The sequence below is a fragment of the Phalangium opilio genome, unplaced genomic scaffold, assembly GCF_054372755.1.
Source record: "Phalangium opilio isolate 3A_F unplaced genomic scaffold, DU_Popi_V2 ptg000077l_1, whole genome shotgun sequence".
Lineage (NCBI taxonomy): Eukaryota > Metazoa > Arthropoda > Arachnida > Opiliones > Phalangiidae > Phalangium > Phalangium opilio.
Window position 1 is genome coordinate 10,473,663 of NW_028324185.1, and position 9,870 is coordinate 10,483,532.

The following is a 9,870-nucleotide window of genomic DNA, read 5'->3' on the forward strand; positions in this document are numbered from 1 at the left end:
AGAATTACTACGTATCCATGGTGTAGTGGTTATCACTTCCGCCTATCACGCGGAAGGTCCCAGGTTCGAGCCCTGGTAGATACAAGTTTTGACCATCGTGATTGGGCATAAAAATAAGCTAGATCTCTTGAAAAACCCAGAATTAATACGTATCTACGTGTAGTAACGTATCGATGGTGTAGTGGTTATCACTTCCGCCTATCACGCGGAAGGTCCCAGGTTCGAGCCCTGGTAGATACACGTTTTGATCATAGTGATTGGGCATAAAAATAAGCTAGATCGCTTGAAAAACTCAGAATTACTACGTATCGATGGTTTAGTTACGTATCTATGGTGTAGTTGTTATCACGTCCGCTTCACACGCGGAAGGTCCCAGGTTCGAGCCCTGGTAGATACAAGTTTTGACCATCGTGATTGGGCATAAAAATAAGCTAGATCTCTTGAAAATCCCAGAATTACTACGTATCTACGTGTAGTTACGTATCGATGGTGTAGTGGTTATCACTTCCGCCTAACACGCGGAAGGTCCCAGGTTCGAGACCTGGTAGATACATGTTTTGACCCTAGTGATTGGGCATAAAAATAAGCTAGATCTCTTGAAAAACTCAGAATTACTACGTATCGATGGTTTAGTTACGTATCTATGGTGTAGTGGTTATCACGTCCGCTTCACACTCGGAAGGTCCCAGGTTCGAGCCCTGGTAGATACAAGTTTTGACCATCGTGATTGAGCATAAAAATAAGCTAGATCTCTTGATAAACCCAGAATTACTACGTATCTACGTGTAGTTACGTATCGATGGTGTAGTGGTTATCACGTCCGCCTATCACGCGGAAGGTCCCAGGTTCGAGACCTGGTAGATACACGTTTTGACCATAGTGATTGGGCATAAAAATAAGCTAGATCTCTTGAAAAACTCAGAATTACTACGTATCTATGGTGTAGTGGTTATCACGTCCGCCTAACACGCGGAAGGTCCCAGGTTCGAGCCCTGGTAGATACAAGTTTTGACCATCGTGATTGGGCATAAAAATAAGCTAGATCTCTTGAAAAACCCAGAATTAATACGTATCTACGTGTAGTAACGTATCGATGGTGTAGTGGTTATCACTTCCGCCTAACACGCGGAAGGTCCCAGGTTCGAGACCTGGTAGATACATGTTTTGACCTTAGTGGTTGGGCATAAAAATAAGCTAGATCGCTTGAAAAACTCAGAATTACTACGTATCGATGGTTTAGTTACGTATCTATGGTGTAGTGGTTATCACGTCCGCTTCACACGCGGAAGGTCCCAGGTTCGAGCCCTGGTAGATACAAGTTTTGACCATCGTGATTGGGCATAAAAATAAGCTAGATCTCTTGAAAAACCCAGAATTACTACGTATCTTCGTGTAGTTACGTATCGATGGTGTAGTGGTTATCACTTCCGCCTATCACGCGGAAGGTCCCAGGTTCGAGACCTGGTAGATACACGTTTTGATCATAGTGATTGGGCATAAAAATAAGCTAGATCTCTTGAAAAACTCAGAATTACTACGTATCCATGGTGTAGTGGTTATCACTTCCGCCTATCACGCGGAAGGTCTCAGGTTCGAGCCCTGGTGGATACAAGTTTTGACCATCGTGATTGGGCATAAAATAAGCTAGATCTCTTGAAAAACCCAGAATTAATACGTATCTACGTGTAGTAACGTATCGATGGTGTAGTGGTTATCACTTCCGCCTAACACGCGGAAGGTCCCAGGTTCGAGACCTGGTAGATACATGTTTTGACCTTAGTGGTTGGGCATAAAAATAAGCTAGATCGCTTGAAAAACTCAGAATTACTACGTATCGATGGTTTAGTTACGTATCTATGGTGTAGTGGTTATCACGTCCGCTTCACACGCGGAAGGTCCCAGGTTCGAGCCCTGGTAGATACAAGTTTTGACCATCGTGATTGGGCATAAAAATAAGCTAGACCTCTTGAAAAACCCAGAATTACTACGTATCTTCGTGTAGTTACGTATCGATGGTGTAGTGGTTATCACTTCCGCCTATCACGCGGAAGGTCCCAGGTTCGAGACCTGGTAGATACACGTTTTGATCATAGTGATTGGGCATAAAAATAAGCTAGATCTCTTGAAAAACTCAGAATTACTACGTATCTATGGTGTAGTGGTTATCACTTCCGCCTATCACGCGGAAGGTCCCAGGTTCGAGACCTGGTAGATACATGTTTTGACCATAGTGATTGGGCATAAAAATAAGCTAGATCTCTTGAAAAACTCAGAATTACTACGTATCTATGGTGTAGTGGTTATCACGTCCGCTTCACACGCGGAAGGTCCCAGGTTCGAGCCCTGGTAGATACAAGTTTTGACCATCGTGATTGGGCATAAAAATAAGCTAGATCTCTTGAAAAACCCAGAATTACTACGTATCTATGGTGTAGTTACGTATCTATGGTGTAGTGGTTATCACGTCCGCTTCACACGCGGAAGGTCCCAGGTTCGAGCCCTGGTAGATACAAGTTTTGACCATCGTGATTGGGCATAAAAATAAGCTAGATCTCTTGAAAAACCCAGAATTACTACGTATCTACGTGTAGTTACGTATCGATGGTGTAGTGGTTATCACTTCCGCCTATCACGCGGAAGGTCCCAGGTTCGAGACCTGGTAGATACACGTTTTGATCATAGTGATTGGGCATAAAAATAAGCTAGATCTCTTGAAAAACTCAGAATTACTACGTATCTATGGTGTAGTGGTTATCACTTCCGCCTATCACGCGGAAGGTCCCAGGTTCGAGACCTGGTAGATACATGTTTTGACCATAGTGATTGGGCATAAAAATAAGCTAGATCTCTTGAAAAACTCAGAATTACTACGTATCTATGGTGTAGTGGTTATCACGTCCGCTTCACACGCGGAAGGTCCCAGGTTCGAGCCCTGGTAGATACAAGTTTTGACCATCGTGATTGGGCATAAAAATAAGCTAGATCTCTTGAAAAACCCAGAATTACTACGTATCTACGTGTAGTTACGTATCGATGGTGTAGTGGTTATCACGTCCGCCTATCACGCGGAAGGTCCCAGGTTCGAGACCTGGTAGATACACGTTTTGATCATAGTGATTGGGCATAAAAATAAGCTAGATCTCTTGAAAAACTCAGAATTACTACGTATCTATGGTGTAGTGGTTATCACGTCCGCCTATCACGCGGAAGGTCCCAGGTTCGAGACCTGGTAGGTACATGTTTTGACCATAGTGATTGGGCATAAAAATAAGTTAGATCTCTTGAAAAACTCAGAATTACTACGTATCTATGGTGTAGTGGTTATCACGTCCGCTTCACACGCGGAAGGTCCCAGGTTCGAGCCCTGGTAGATACAAGTTTTGACCATCGTGATTGGGCATAAAAATAAGCTAGATCTCTTGAAAAACCCAGAATTACTACGTATCTATGGTGTAGTTACGTATCTATGGTGTAGTGGTTATCACGTCCGCTTCACACGCGGAAGGTCCCAGGTTCGAGCCCTGGTAGATACAAGTTTTGACCATCGTGATTGGGCATAAAAATAAGCTAGATCTCTTGAAAAACCCAGAATTACTACGTATCTACGTGTAGTTACGTATCGATGGTGTAGTGGTTATCACTTCCGCCTATCACGCGGAAGGTCCCAGGTTCGAGACCTGGTATATACACGTTTTGATCATAGTGATTGGGCATAAAAATAAGCTAGATCTCTTGAAAAACTCAGAATTACTACGTATCTATGGTGTAGTGGTTATCACGTCCGCCTAACACGCGGAAGGTCCCAGGTTTGAGCCCTGGTAGATACAAGTTTTGACCATCGTGATTGGGCATAAAAATAAGCTAGATCTCTTGAAAAACCCAGAATTACTACGTATCTACGGTGTAGTTACGTATCTATGGTGTAGTGGTTATCACGTCCGCTTCACACGCGGAAGGTCCCAGGTTCGAGCCCTGGTAGATACAAGTTTTGACCATTGTGATTGGGCATAAAAATAAGCTAGATCTCTTGAAAAACCCAGAATTACTACGTATCTACGTGTAGTTACGTATCGATGGTGTAGTGGTTATCACGTCCGCTTCACACGCGGAAGGTCCCAGGTTCGAGCCCTGGTAGATACAAGTTTTGACCATCGTGATTGGGCATAAAAATAAGCTAGATCTCTTGAAAAACCCAGAATTACTACGTATCTACGTGTAGTTTCGTATCGATGGTGTAGTGGTTATCACTTCCGCCTATCACGCGGAAGGTCCCAGGTTCGAGACCTGGTAGATACACGTTTTGATCATAGTGATTGGGCATAAAAATAAGCTAGATCTCTTGAAAAACTCAGAATTACTACGTGTCTATGGTGTAGTGGTTATCACGTCCGCTTCACACGCGGAAGGTCCCAGGTTCGAGCCCTGGTAGATACAAGTTTTGACCATCGTGATTGGGCATAAAAATAAGCTAGATCTCTTGAAAAACCCAGAATTACTACGTATCTACGTGTAGTTACGTATCGATGGTGTAGTGGTTATCACGTCCGCCTATCACGCGGAAGGTCCCAGGTTCGAGACCTGGTAGATACACGTTTTGACCATAGTGATTGGGCATAAAAATAAGCTAGATCTCTTGAAAAACTCAGAATTACTACGTATCTATGGTGTAGTGGTTATCACGTCCGCCTAACACGCGGAAGGTCCCAGGTTCGAGCCCTGGTAGATACAAGTTTTGACCATCGTGATTGGGCATAAAAATAAGCTAGATCTCTTGAAAAACCCAGAATTAATACGTATCTACGTGTAGTAACGTATCGATGGTGTAGTGGTTATCACTTCCGCCTAACACGCGGAAGGTTCCAGGTTCGAGACCTGGTAGATACATGTTTTGACCTTAGTGGTTGGGCATAAAAATAAGCTAGATCGCTTGAAAAACTCAGAATTACTACGTATCGATGGTTTAGTTACGTATCTATGGTGTAGTGGTTATCACGTCCGCTTCACACGCGGAAGGTCCCAGGTTCGAGCCCTGGTAGATACAAGTTTTGACCATCGTGATTGGGCATAAAAATAAGCTAGATCTCTTGAAAAACCCAGAATTACTACGTATCTTCGTGTAGTTACGTATCGATGGTGTAGTGGTTATCACTTCCGCCTATCACGCGGAAGGTCCCAGGTTCGAGACCTGGTAGATACACGTTTTGATCATAGTGATTGGGCATAAAAATAAGCTAGATCTCTTGAAAAACTCAGAATTACTACGTATCCATGGTGTAGTGGTTATCACTTCCGCCTATCACGCGGAAGGTCTCAGGTTCGAGCCCTGGTAGATACAAGTTTTGACCATCGTGATTGGGCATAAAATAAGCTAGATCTCTTGAAAAACCCAGAATTAATACGTATCTACGTGTAGTAACGTATCGATGGTGTAGTGGTTATCACTTCCGCCTAACACGCGGAAGGTCCCAGGTTCGAGACCTGGTAGATACATGTTTTGACCTTAGTGGTTGGGCATAAAAATAAGCTAGATCGCTTGAAAAACTCAGAATTACTACGTATCGATGGTTTAGTTACGTATCTATGGTGTAGTGGTTATCACGTCCGCTTCACACGCGGAAGGTCCCAGGTTCGAGCCCTGGTAGATACAAGTTTTGACCATCGTGATTGGGCATAAAAATAAGCTAGATCTCTTGAAAAACCCAGAATTACTACGTATCTTCGTGTAGTTACGTATCGATGGTGTAGTGGTTATCACTTCCGCCTATCACGCGGAAGGTCCCAGGTTCGAGACCTGGTAGATACACGTTTTGATCATAGTGATTGGGCATAAAAATAAGCTAGATCTCTTGAAAAACTCAGAATTACTACGTATCTATGGTGTAGTGGTTATCACTTCCGCCTATCACGCGGAAGGTCCCAGGTTCGAGACCTGGTAGATACATGTTTTGACCATAGTGATTGGGCATAAAAATAAGCTAGATCTCTTGAAAAACTCAGAATTACTACGTATCTATGGTGTAGTGGTTATCACGTCCGCTTCACACGCGGAAGGTCCCAGGTTCGAGCCCTGGTAGATACAAGTTTTGACCATCGTGATTGGGCATAAAAATAAGCTAGATCTCTTGAAAAACCCAGAATTACTACGTATTTATGGTGTAGTTACGTATCTATGGTGTAGTGGTTATCACGTCCGCTTCACACGCGGAAGGTCCCAGGTTCGAGCCCTGGTAGATACAAGTTTTGACCATCGTGATTGGGCATAAAAATAAGCTAGATCTCTTGAAAAACCCAGAATTACTACGTATCTACGTGTAGTTACGTATCGATGGTGTAGTGGTTATCACTTCCGCCTATCACGCGGAAGGTCCCAGGTTCGAGACCTGGTAGATACACGTTTTGATCATAGTGATTGGGCATAAAAATAAGCTAGATCTCTTGAAAAACTCAGAATTACTACGTATCTATGGTGTAGTGGTTATCACTTCCGCCTATCACGCGGAAGGTCCCAGGTTCGAGACCTGGTAGATACATGTTTTGACCATAGTGATTGGGCATAAAAATAAGCTAGATCTCTTGAAAAACTCAGAATTACTACGGATCTATGGTGTAGTGGTTATCACGTCCGCTTCACACGCGGAAGGTCCCAGGTTCGAGCCCTGGTAGATACAAGTTTTGACCATCGTGATTGGGCATAAAAATAAGCTAGATCTCTTGAAAAACCCAGAATTACTACGTATCTACGTGTAGTTACGTATCGATGGTGTAGTGGTTATCACGTCCGCCTATCACGCGGAAGGTCCCAGGTTCGAGACCTGGTAGATACACGTTTTGATCATAGTGATTGGGCATAAAAATAAGCTAGATCTCTTGAAAAACTCAGAATTACTACGTATCTATGGTGTAGTGGTTATCACGTCCGCCTATCACGCGGAAGGTCCCAGGTTCGAGACCTGGTAGATACATGTTTTGACCATAGTGATTGGGCATAAAAATAAGTTAGATCTCTTGAAAAACTCAGAATTACTACGTATCTATGGTGTAGTGGTTATCACGTCCGCTTCACACGCGGAAGGTCCCAGGTTCGAGCCCTGGTAGATACAAGTTTTGACCATCGTGATTGGGCATAAAAATAAGCTAGATCTCTTGAAAAACCCAGAATTACTACGTATCTATGGTGTAGTTACGTATCTATGGTGTAGTGGTTATCACGTCCGCTTCACACGCGGAAGGTCCCAGGTTCGAGCCCTGGTAGATACAAGTTTTGACCATCGTGATTGGGCATAAAAATAAGCTAGATCTCTTGAAAAACCCAGAATTACTACGTATCTACGTGTAGTTACGTATCGATGGTGTAGTGGTTATCACTTCCGCCTATCACGCGGAAGGTCCCAGGTTCGAGACCTGGTAGATACACGTTTTGATCATAGTGATTGGGCATAAAAATAAGCTAGATCTCTTGAAAAACTCAGAATTACTACGTATCTATGGTGTAGTGGTTATCACGTCCGCCTAACACGCGGAAGGTCCCAGGTTTGAGCCCTGGTAGATACAAGTTTTGACCATCGTGATTGGGCATAAAAATAAGCTAGATCTCTTGAAAAACCCAGAATTACTACGTATCTACGGTGTAGTTACGTATCTATGGTGTAGTGGTTATCACGTCCGCTTCACACGCGGAAGGTCCCAGGTTCGAGCCCTGGTAGATACAAGTTTTGACCATTGTGATTGGGCATAAAAATAAGCTAGATCTCTTGAAAAACCCAGAATTACTACGTATCTACGTGTAGTTACGTATCGATGGTGTAGTGGTTATCACGTCCGCTTCACACGCGGAAGGTCCCAGGTTCGAGCCCTGGTAGATACAAGTTTTGACCATCGTGATTGGGCATAAAAATAAGCTAGATCTCTTGAAAAACCCAGAATTACTACGTATCTACGTGTAGTTACGTATCGATGGTGTAGTGGTTATCACTTCCGCCTATCACGCGGAAGGTCCCAGGTTCGAGACCTGGTAGATACACGTTTTGATCATAGTGATTGGGCATAAAAATAAGCTAGATCTCTTGAAAAACTCAGAATTACTACGTGTCTATGGTGTAGTGGTTATCACGTCCGCTTCACACGCGGAAGGTCCCAGGTTCGAGCCCTGGTAGATACAAGTTTTGACCATCGTGATTGGGCATAAAAATAAGCTAGATCTCTTGAAAAACCCAGAATTACTACGTATCTACGGTGTAGTTACGTATCTATGGTGTAGTGGTTATCACGTCCGCTTCACACGCGGAAGGTCCCAGGTTCGAGCCCTGGTAGATACAAGTTTTGACCATTGTGATTGGGCATAAAAATAAGCTAGATCTCTTGAAAAACCCAGAATTACTACGTATCTACGTGTAGTTACGTATCGATGGTGTAGTGGTTATCACTTCCGCCTAACACGCGGAAGGTCCCAGGTTCGAGACCTGGTAGATACATGTTTTGACCATAGTGATTGGGCATAAAAATAAGCTAGATCTCTTGAAAATCTCAGAATTACTACGTATCGATGGTTTAGTTACGTATCTATGGTGTAGTGGTTATCACGTCCGCTTCACACGCGGAAGGTCCCAGGTTCGAGCCCTGGTAGATACAAGTTTTGACCATCGTGATTGGGCATAAAAATAAGCTAGATCTCTTGAAAAACCCAGAATTACTACGTATCTTCGTGTAGTTACGTATCGATGGTGTAGTGGTTATCACTTCCGCCTATCACGCGGAAGGTCCCAGGTTCGAGACCTGGTAGATACACGTTTTGATCATAGTGATTGGGCATAAAAATAAGCTAGATCTCTTGAAAATCTCAGAATTACTACGTATCTATGGTGTAGTGGTTATCACGTCCGCTTCACACGCGGAAGGTCCCAGGTTCGAGCCCTGGTAGATACAAGTTTTGACCATCGTGATTGGGCATAAAAATAAGCTAGATCTCTTGAAAAACCCAGAATTACTACGTATCTACGTGTAGTTACGTATCGATGGTGTAGTGGTTATCACTTCCGCCTATCACGCGGAAGGTCCCAGGTTCGAGACCTGGTAGATACATGTTTTGACCATAGTGATTGGGCATAAAAATAAGCTAGATCTCTTGAAAAACTCAGAATTACTACGTATCTATGGTGTAGTGGTTATCACGTCCGCTTCACACGCGGAAGGTCCCAGGTTCGAGCCCTGGTAGATACAAGTTTTGACCATCGTGATTGGGCATAAAAATAAGCTAGATCTCTTGAAAAACCCAGAATTAATACGTATCTACGTGTAGTAACGTATCGATGGTGTAGTGGTTATCACTTCCGCCTAACACGCGGAAGGTCCCAGGTTCGAGACCTGGTAGATACATGTTTTGACCTTAGTGGTTGGGCATAAAAATAAGCTAGATCGCTTGAAAAACTCAGAATTACTACGTATCGGTGGTTTAGTTACGTATCTATGGTGTAGTGGTTATCACGTCCACTTCACACGCGGAAGGTCCCAGGTTCGAGCCCTGGTAGATACAAGTTTTGACCATCGTGATTGGGCATAAAAATAAGCTAGATCTCTTGAAAAACCCAGAATTACTACGTATCTTCGTGTAGTTACGTATCGATGGTGTAGTGGTTATCACTTCCGCCTATCACGCGGAAGGTCCCAGGTTCGAGACCTGGTAGATACACGTTTTGATCATAGTGATTGGGCATAAAAATAAGCTAGATCTCTTGAAAAACTCAGAATTACTACGTATCTATGGTGTAGTGGTTATCACTTCCGACTATCACGCGGAAGGTCCCAGGTTCGAGACCTGGTAGATACATGTTTTGACCATAGTGATTGGGCATAAAAATAAGCTAGATCTCTTGA

At 43.5% G+C, this 9,870-nt stretch overlaps 59 non-coding genes across 59 annotated transcripts; all 59 read left to right on the forward strand.

The window, feature by feature from the left end:
* The first annotated feature begins 11 nt into the window (after positions 1–11).
* On the forward strand, positions 12–84 carry TRNAD-AUC (transfer RNA aspartic acid (anticodon AUC)). The gene has a single exon. It is a non-coding gene; the product is annotated as a tRNA-Asp (tRNA).
* Positions 85–167: 83 nt separating this feature from the next.
* Positions 168–240, forward strand: TRNAD-AUC (transfer RNA aspartic acid (anticodon AUC)). Its single transcript has one exon. It is a non-coding gene; the product is annotated as a tRNA-Asp (tRNA).
* Positions 241–324: 84 nt separating this feature from the next.
* On the forward strand, positions 325–397 carry TRNAV-CAC (transfer RNA valine (anticodon CAC)). Its single transcript has one exon. It is a non-coding gene; the product is annotated as a tRNA-Val (tRNA).
* A 240-nt stretch (positions 398–637) lies between these two features.
* Positions 638–710, forward strand: TRNAV-CAC (transfer RNA valine (anticodon CAC)). The gene has a single exon. It is a non-coding gene; the product is annotated as a tRNA-Val (tRNA).
* Positions 711–793: 83 nt separating this feature from the next.
* TRNAD-AUC (transfer RNA aspartic acid (anticodon AUC)) lies at positions 794–866 on the forward strand. The gene has a single exon. It is a non-coding gene; the product is annotated as a tRNA-Asp (tRNA).
* A 65-nt stretch (positions 867–931) lies between these two features.
* Positions 932–1,004, forward strand: TRNAV-AAC (transfer RNA valine (anticodon AAC)). Its single transcript has one exon. It is a non-coding gene; the product is annotated as a tRNA-Val (tRNA).
* A 240-nt stretch (positions 1,005–1,244) lies between these two features.
* TRNAV-CAC (transfer RNA valine (anticodon CAC)) lies at positions 1,245–1,317 on the forward strand. Its single transcript has one exon. It is a non-coding gene; the product is annotated as a tRNA-Val (tRNA).
* An 83-nt stretch (positions 1,318–1,400) lies between these two features.
* On the forward strand, positions 1,401–1,473 carry TRNAD-AUC (transfer RNA aspartic acid (anticodon AUC)). The gene has a single exon. It is a non-coding gene; the product is annotated as a tRNA-Asp (tRNA).
* Positions 1,474–1,538: 65 nt separating this feature from the next.
* Positions 1,539–1,611, forward strand: TRNAD-AUC (transfer RNA aspartic acid (anticodon AUC)). The gene has a single exon. It is a non-coding gene; the product is annotated as a tRNA-Asp (tRNA).
* A 239-nt stretch (positions 1,612–1,850) lies between these two features.
* On the forward strand, positions 1,851–1,923 carry TRNAV-CAC (transfer RNA valine (anticodon CAC)). The gene has a single exon. It is a non-coding gene; the product is annotated as a tRNA-Val (tRNA).
* An 83-nt stretch (positions 1,924–2,006) lies between these two features.
* Positions 2,007–2,079, forward strand: TRNAD-AUC (transfer RNA aspartic acid (anticodon AUC)). Its single transcript has one exon. It is a non-coding gene; the product is annotated as a tRNA-Asp (tRNA).
* A 65-nt stretch (positions 2,080–2,144) lies between these two features.
* Positions 2,145–2,217, forward strand: TRNAD-AUC (transfer RNA aspartic acid (anticodon AUC)). Its single transcript has one exon. It is a non-coding gene; the product is annotated as a tRNA-Asp (tRNA).
* A 65-nt stretch (positions 2,218–2,282) lies between these two features.
* TRNAV-CAC (transfer RNA valine (anticodon CAC)) lies at positions 2,283–2,355 on the forward strand. Its single transcript has one exon. It is a non-coding gene; the product is annotated as a tRNA-Val (tRNA).
* Positions 2,356–2,439: 84 nt separating this feature from the next.
* Positions 2,440–2,512, forward strand: TRNAV-CAC (transfer RNA valine (anticodon CAC)). Its single transcript has one exon. It is a non-coding gene; the product is annotated as a tRNA-Val (tRNA).
* An 83-nt stretch (positions 2,513–2,595) lies between these two features.
* Positions 2,596–2,668, forward strand: TRNAD-AUC (transfer RNA aspartic acid (anticodon AUC)). The gene has a single exon. It is a non-coding gene; the product is annotated as a tRNA-Asp (tRNA).
* A 65-nt stretch (positions 2,669–2,733) lies between these two features.
* On the forward strand, positions 2,734–2,806 carry TRNAD-AUC (transfer RNA aspartic acid (anticodon AUC)). Its single transcript has one exon. It is a non-coding gene; the product is annotated as a tRNA-Asp (tRNA).
* A 65-nt stretch (positions 2,807–2,871) lies between these two features.
* Positions 2,872–2,944, forward strand: TRNAV-CAC (transfer RNA valine (anticodon CAC)). The gene has a single exon. It is a non-coding gene; the product is annotated as a tRNA-Val (tRNA).
* An 83-nt stretch (positions 2,945–3,027) lies between these two features.
* On the forward strand, positions 3,028–3,100 carry TRNAD-AUC (transfer RNA aspartic acid (anticodon AUC)). Its single transcript has one exon. It is a non-coding gene; the product is annotated as a tRNA-Asp (tRNA).
* A 65-nt stretch (positions 3,101–3,165) lies between these two features.
* On the forward strand, positions 3,166–3,238 carry TRNAD-AUC (transfer RNA aspartic acid (anticodon AUC)). The gene has a single exon. It is a non-coding gene; the product is annotated as a tRNA-Asp (tRNA).
* Positions 3,239–3,303: 65 nt separating this feature from the next.
* On the forward strand, positions 3,304–3,376 carry TRNAV-CAC (transfer RNA valine (anticodon CAC)). The gene has a single exon. It is a non-coding gene; the product is annotated as a tRNA-Val (tRNA).
* An 84-nt stretch (positions 3,377–3,460) lies between these two features.
* On the forward strand, positions 3,461–3,533 carry TRNAV-CAC (transfer RNA valine (anticodon CAC)). Its single transcript has one exon. It is a non-coding gene; the product is annotated as a tRNA-Val (tRNA).
* Positions 3,534–3,621: 88 nt separating this feature from the next.
* Positions 3,622–3,689, forward strand: TRNAD-AUC (transfer RNA aspartic acid (anticodon AUC)). The gene has a single exon. It is a non-coding gene; the product is annotated as a tRNA-Asp (tRNA).
* Positions 3,690–3,754: 65 nt separating this feature from the next.
* TRNAV-AAC (transfer RNA valine (anticodon AAC)) lies at positions 3,755–3,827 on the forward strand. The gene has a single exon. It is a non-coding gene; the product is annotated as a tRNA-Val (tRNA).
* Positions 3,828–3,911: 84 nt separating this feature from the next.
* Positions 3,912–3,984, forward strand: TRNAV-CAC (transfer RNA valine (anticodon CAC)). Its single transcript has one exon. It is a non-coding gene; the product is annotated as a tRNA-Val (tRNA).
* Positions 3,985–4,067: 83 nt separating this feature from the next.
* On the forward strand, positions 4,068–4,140 carry TRNAV-CAC (transfer RNA valine (anticodon CAC)). Its single transcript has one exon. It is a non-coding gene; the product is annotated as a tRNA-Val (tRNA).
* An 83-nt stretch (positions 4,141–4,223) lies between these two features.
* Positions 4,224–4,296, forward strand: TRNAD-AUC (transfer RNA aspartic acid (anticodon AUC)). Its single transcript has one exon. It is a non-coding gene; the product is annotated as a tRNA-Asp (tRNA).
* A 65-nt stretch (positions 4,297–4,361) lies between these two features.
* Positions 4,362–4,434, forward strand: TRNAV-CAC (transfer RNA valine (anticodon CAC)). The gene has a single exon. It is a non-coding gene; the product is annotated as a tRNA-Val (tRNA).
* An 83-nt stretch (positions 4,435–4,517) lies between these two features.
* TRNAD-AUC (transfer RNA aspartic acid (anticodon AUC)) lies at positions 4,518–4,590 on the forward strand. The gene has a single exon. It is a non-coding gene; the product is annotated as a tRNA-Asp (tRNA).
* A 65-nt stretch (positions 4,591–4,655) lies between these two features.
* On the forward strand, positions 4,656–4,728 carry TRNAV-AAC (transfer RNA valine (anticodon AAC)). Its single transcript has one exon. It is a non-coding gene; the product is annotated as a tRNA-Val (tRNA).
* Positions 4,729–4,968: 240 nt separating this feature from the next.
* On the forward strand, positions 4,969–5,041 carry TRNAV-CAC (transfer RNA valine (anticodon CAC)). The gene has a single exon. It is a non-coding gene; the product is annotated as a tRNA-Val (tRNA).
* Positions 5,042–5,124: 83 nt separating this feature from the next.
* On the forward strand, positions 5,125–5,197 carry TRNAD-AUC (transfer RNA aspartic acid (anticodon AUC)). The gene has a single exon. It is a non-coding gene; the product is annotated as a tRNA-Asp (tRNA).
* Positions 5,198–5,262: 65 nt separating this feature from the next.
* TRNAD-AUC (transfer RNA aspartic acid (anticodon AUC)) lies at positions 5,263–5,335 on the forward strand. Its single transcript has one exon. It is a non-coding gene; the product is annotated as a tRNA-Asp (tRNA).
* Positions 5,336–5,574: 239 nt separating this feature from the next.
* TRNAV-CAC (transfer RNA valine (anticodon CAC)) lies at positions 5,575–5,647 on the forward strand. The gene has a single exon. It is a non-coding gene; the product is annotated as a tRNA-Val (tRNA).
* An 83-nt stretch (positions 5,648–5,730) lies between these two features.
* TRNAD-AUC (transfer RNA aspartic acid (anticodon AUC)) lies at positions 5,731–5,803 on the forward strand. The gene has a single exon. It is a non-coding gene; the product is annotated as a tRNA-Asp (tRNA).
* Positions 5,804–5,868: 65 nt separating this feature from the next.
* Positions 5,869–5,941, forward strand: TRNAD-AUC (transfer RNA aspartic acid (anticodon AUC)). The gene has a single exon. It is a non-coding gene; the product is annotated as a tRNA-Asp (tRNA).
* A 65-nt stretch (positions 5,942–6,006) lies between these two features.
* On the forward strand, positions 6,007–6,079 carry TRNAV-CAC (transfer RNA valine (anticodon CAC)). The gene has a single exon. It is a non-coding gene; the product is annotated as a tRNA-Val (tRNA).
* Positions 6,080–6,163: 84 nt separating this feature from the next.
* TRNAV-CAC (transfer RNA valine (anticodon CAC)) lies at positions 6,164–6,236 on the forward strand. Its single transcript has one exon. It is a non-coding gene; the product is annotated as a tRNA-Val (tRNA).
* An 83-nt stretch (positions 6,237–6,319) lies between these two features.
* TRNAD-AUC (transfer RNA aspartic acid (anticodon AUC)) lies at positions 6,320–6,392 on the forward strand. The gene has a single exon. It is a non-coding gene; the product is annotated as a tRNA-Asp (tRNA).
* A 65-nt stretch (positions 6,393–6,457) lies between these two features.
* On the forward strand, positions 6,458–6,530 carry TRNAD-AUC (transfer RNA aspartic acid (anticodon AUC)). The gene has a single exon. It is a non-coding gene; the product is annotated as a tRNA-Asp (tRNA).
* A 65-nt stretch (positions 6,531–6,595) lies between these two features.
* On the forward strand, positions 6,596–6,668 carry TRNAV-CAC (transfer RNA valine (anticodon CAC)). The gene has a single exon. It is a non-coding gene; the product is annotated as a tRNA-Val (tRNA).
* An 83-nt stretch (positions 6,669–6,751) lies between these two features.
* TRNAD-AUC (transfer RNA aspartic acid (anticodon AUC)) lies at positions 6,752–6,824 on the forward strand. The gene has a single exon. It is a non-coding gene; the product is annotated as a tRNA-Asp (tRNA).
* Positions 6,825–6,889: 65 nt separating this feature from the next.
* TRNAD-AUC (transfer RNA aspartic acid (anticodon AUC)) lies at positions 6,890–6,962 on the forward strand. The gene has a single exon. It is a non-coding gene; the product is annotated as a tRNA-Asp (tRNA).
* A 65-nt stretch (positions 6,963–7,027) lies between these two features.
* TRNAV-CAC (transfer RNA valine (anticodon CAC)) lies at positions 7,028–7,100 on the forward strand. Its single transcript has one exon. It is a non-coding gene; the product is annotated as a tRNA-Val (tRNA).
* An 84-nt stretch (positions 7,101–7,184) lies between these two features.
* Positions 7,185–7,257, forward strand: TRNAV-CAC (transfer RNA valine (anticodon CAC)). The gene has a single exon. It is a non-coding gene; the product is annotated as a tRNA-Val (tRNA).
* An 83-nt stretch (positions 7,258–7,340) lies between these two features.
* On the forward strand, positions 7,341–7,413 carry TRNAD-AUC (transfer RNA aspartic acid (anticodon AUC)). Its single transcript has one exon. It is a non-coding gene; the product is annotated as a tRNA-Asp (tRNA).
* Positions 7,414–7,478: 65 nt separating this feature from the next.
* TRNAV-AAC (transfer RNA valine (anticodon AAC)) lies at positions 7,479–7,551 on the forward strand. Its single transcript has one exon. It is a non-coding gene; the product is annotated as a tRNA-Val (tRNA).
* An 84-nt stretch (positions 7,552–7,635) lies between these two features.
* Positions 7,636–7,708, forward strand: TRNAV-CAC (transfer RNA valine (anticodon CAC)). The gene has a single exon. It is a non-coding gene; the product is annotated as a tRNA-Val (tRNA).
* An 83-nt stretch (positions 7,709–7,791) lies between these two features.
* TRNAV-CAC (transfer RNA valine (anticodon CAC)) lies at positions 7,792–7,864 on the forward strand. Its single transcript has one exon. It is a non-coding gene; the product is annotated as a tRNA-Val (tRNA).
* Positions 7,865–7,947: 83 nt separating this feature from the next.
* TRNAD-AUC (transfer RNA aspartic acid (anticodon AUC)) lies at positions 7,948–8,020 on the forward strand. The gene has a single exon. It is a non-coding gene; the product is annotated as a tRNA-Asp (tRNA).
* Positions 8,021–8,085: 65 nt separating this feature from the next.
* Positions 8,086–8,158, forward strand: TRNAV-CAC (transfer RNA valine (anticodon CAC)). The gene has a single exon. It is a non-coding gene; the product is annotated as a tRNA-Val (tRNA).
* Positions 8,159–8,242: 84 nt separating this feature from the next.
* Positions 8,243–8,315, forward strand: TRNAV-CAC (transfer RNA valine (anticodon CAC)). The gene has a single exon. It is a non-coding gene; the product is annotated as a tRNA-Val (tRNA).
* A 240-nt stretch (positions 8,316–8,555) lies between these two features.
* TRNAV-CAC (transfer RNA valine (anticodon CAC)) lies at positions 8,556–8,628 on the forward strand. The gene has a single exon. It is a non-coding gene; the product is annotated as a tRNA-Val (tRNA).
* Positions 8,629–8,711: 83 nt separating this feature from the next.
* On the forward strand, positions 8,712–8,784 carry TRNAD-AUC (transfer RNA aspartic acid (anticodon AUC)). Its single transcript has one exon. It is a non-coding gene; the product is annotated as a tRNA-Asp (tRNA).
* Positions 8,785–8,849: 65 nt separating this feature from the next.
* TRNAV-CAC (transfer RNA valine (anticodon CAC)) lies at positions 8,850–8,922 on the forward strand. The gene has a single exon. It is a non-coding gene; the product is annotated as a tRNA-Val (tRNA).
* Positions 8,923–9,005: 83 nt separating this feature from the next.
* Positions 9,006–9,078, forward strand: TRNAD-AUC (transfer RNA aspartic acid (anticodon AUC)). Its single transcript has one exon. It is a non-coding gene; the product is annotated as a tRNA-Asp (tRNA).
* Positions 9,079–9,143: 65 nt separating this feature from the next.
* Positions 9,144–9,216, forward strand: TRNAV-CAC (transfer RNA valine (anticodon CAC)). Its single transcript has one exon. It is a non-coding gene; the product is annotated as a tRNA-Val (tRNA).
* Positions 9,217–9,456: 240 nt separating this feature from the next.
* TRNAV-CAC (transfer RNA valine (anticodon CAC)) lies at positions 9,457–9,529 on the forward strand. Its single transcript has one exon. It is a non-coding gene; the product is annotated as a tRNA-Val (tRNA).
* An 83-nt stretch (positions 9,530–9,612) lies between these two features.
* On the forward strand, positions 9,613–9,685 carry TRNAD-AUC (transfer RNA aspartic acid (anticodon AUC)). The gene has a single exon. It is a non-coding gene; the product is annotated as a tRNA-Asp (tRNA).
* A 65-nt stretch (positions 9,686–9,750) lies between these two features.
* TRNAD-AUC (transfer RNA aspartic acid (anticodon AUC)) lies at positions 9,751–9,823 on the forward strand. The gene has a single exon. It is a non-coding gene; the product is annotated as a tRNA-Asp (tRNA).
* Positions 9,824–9,870: the final 47 nt, after the last annotated feature.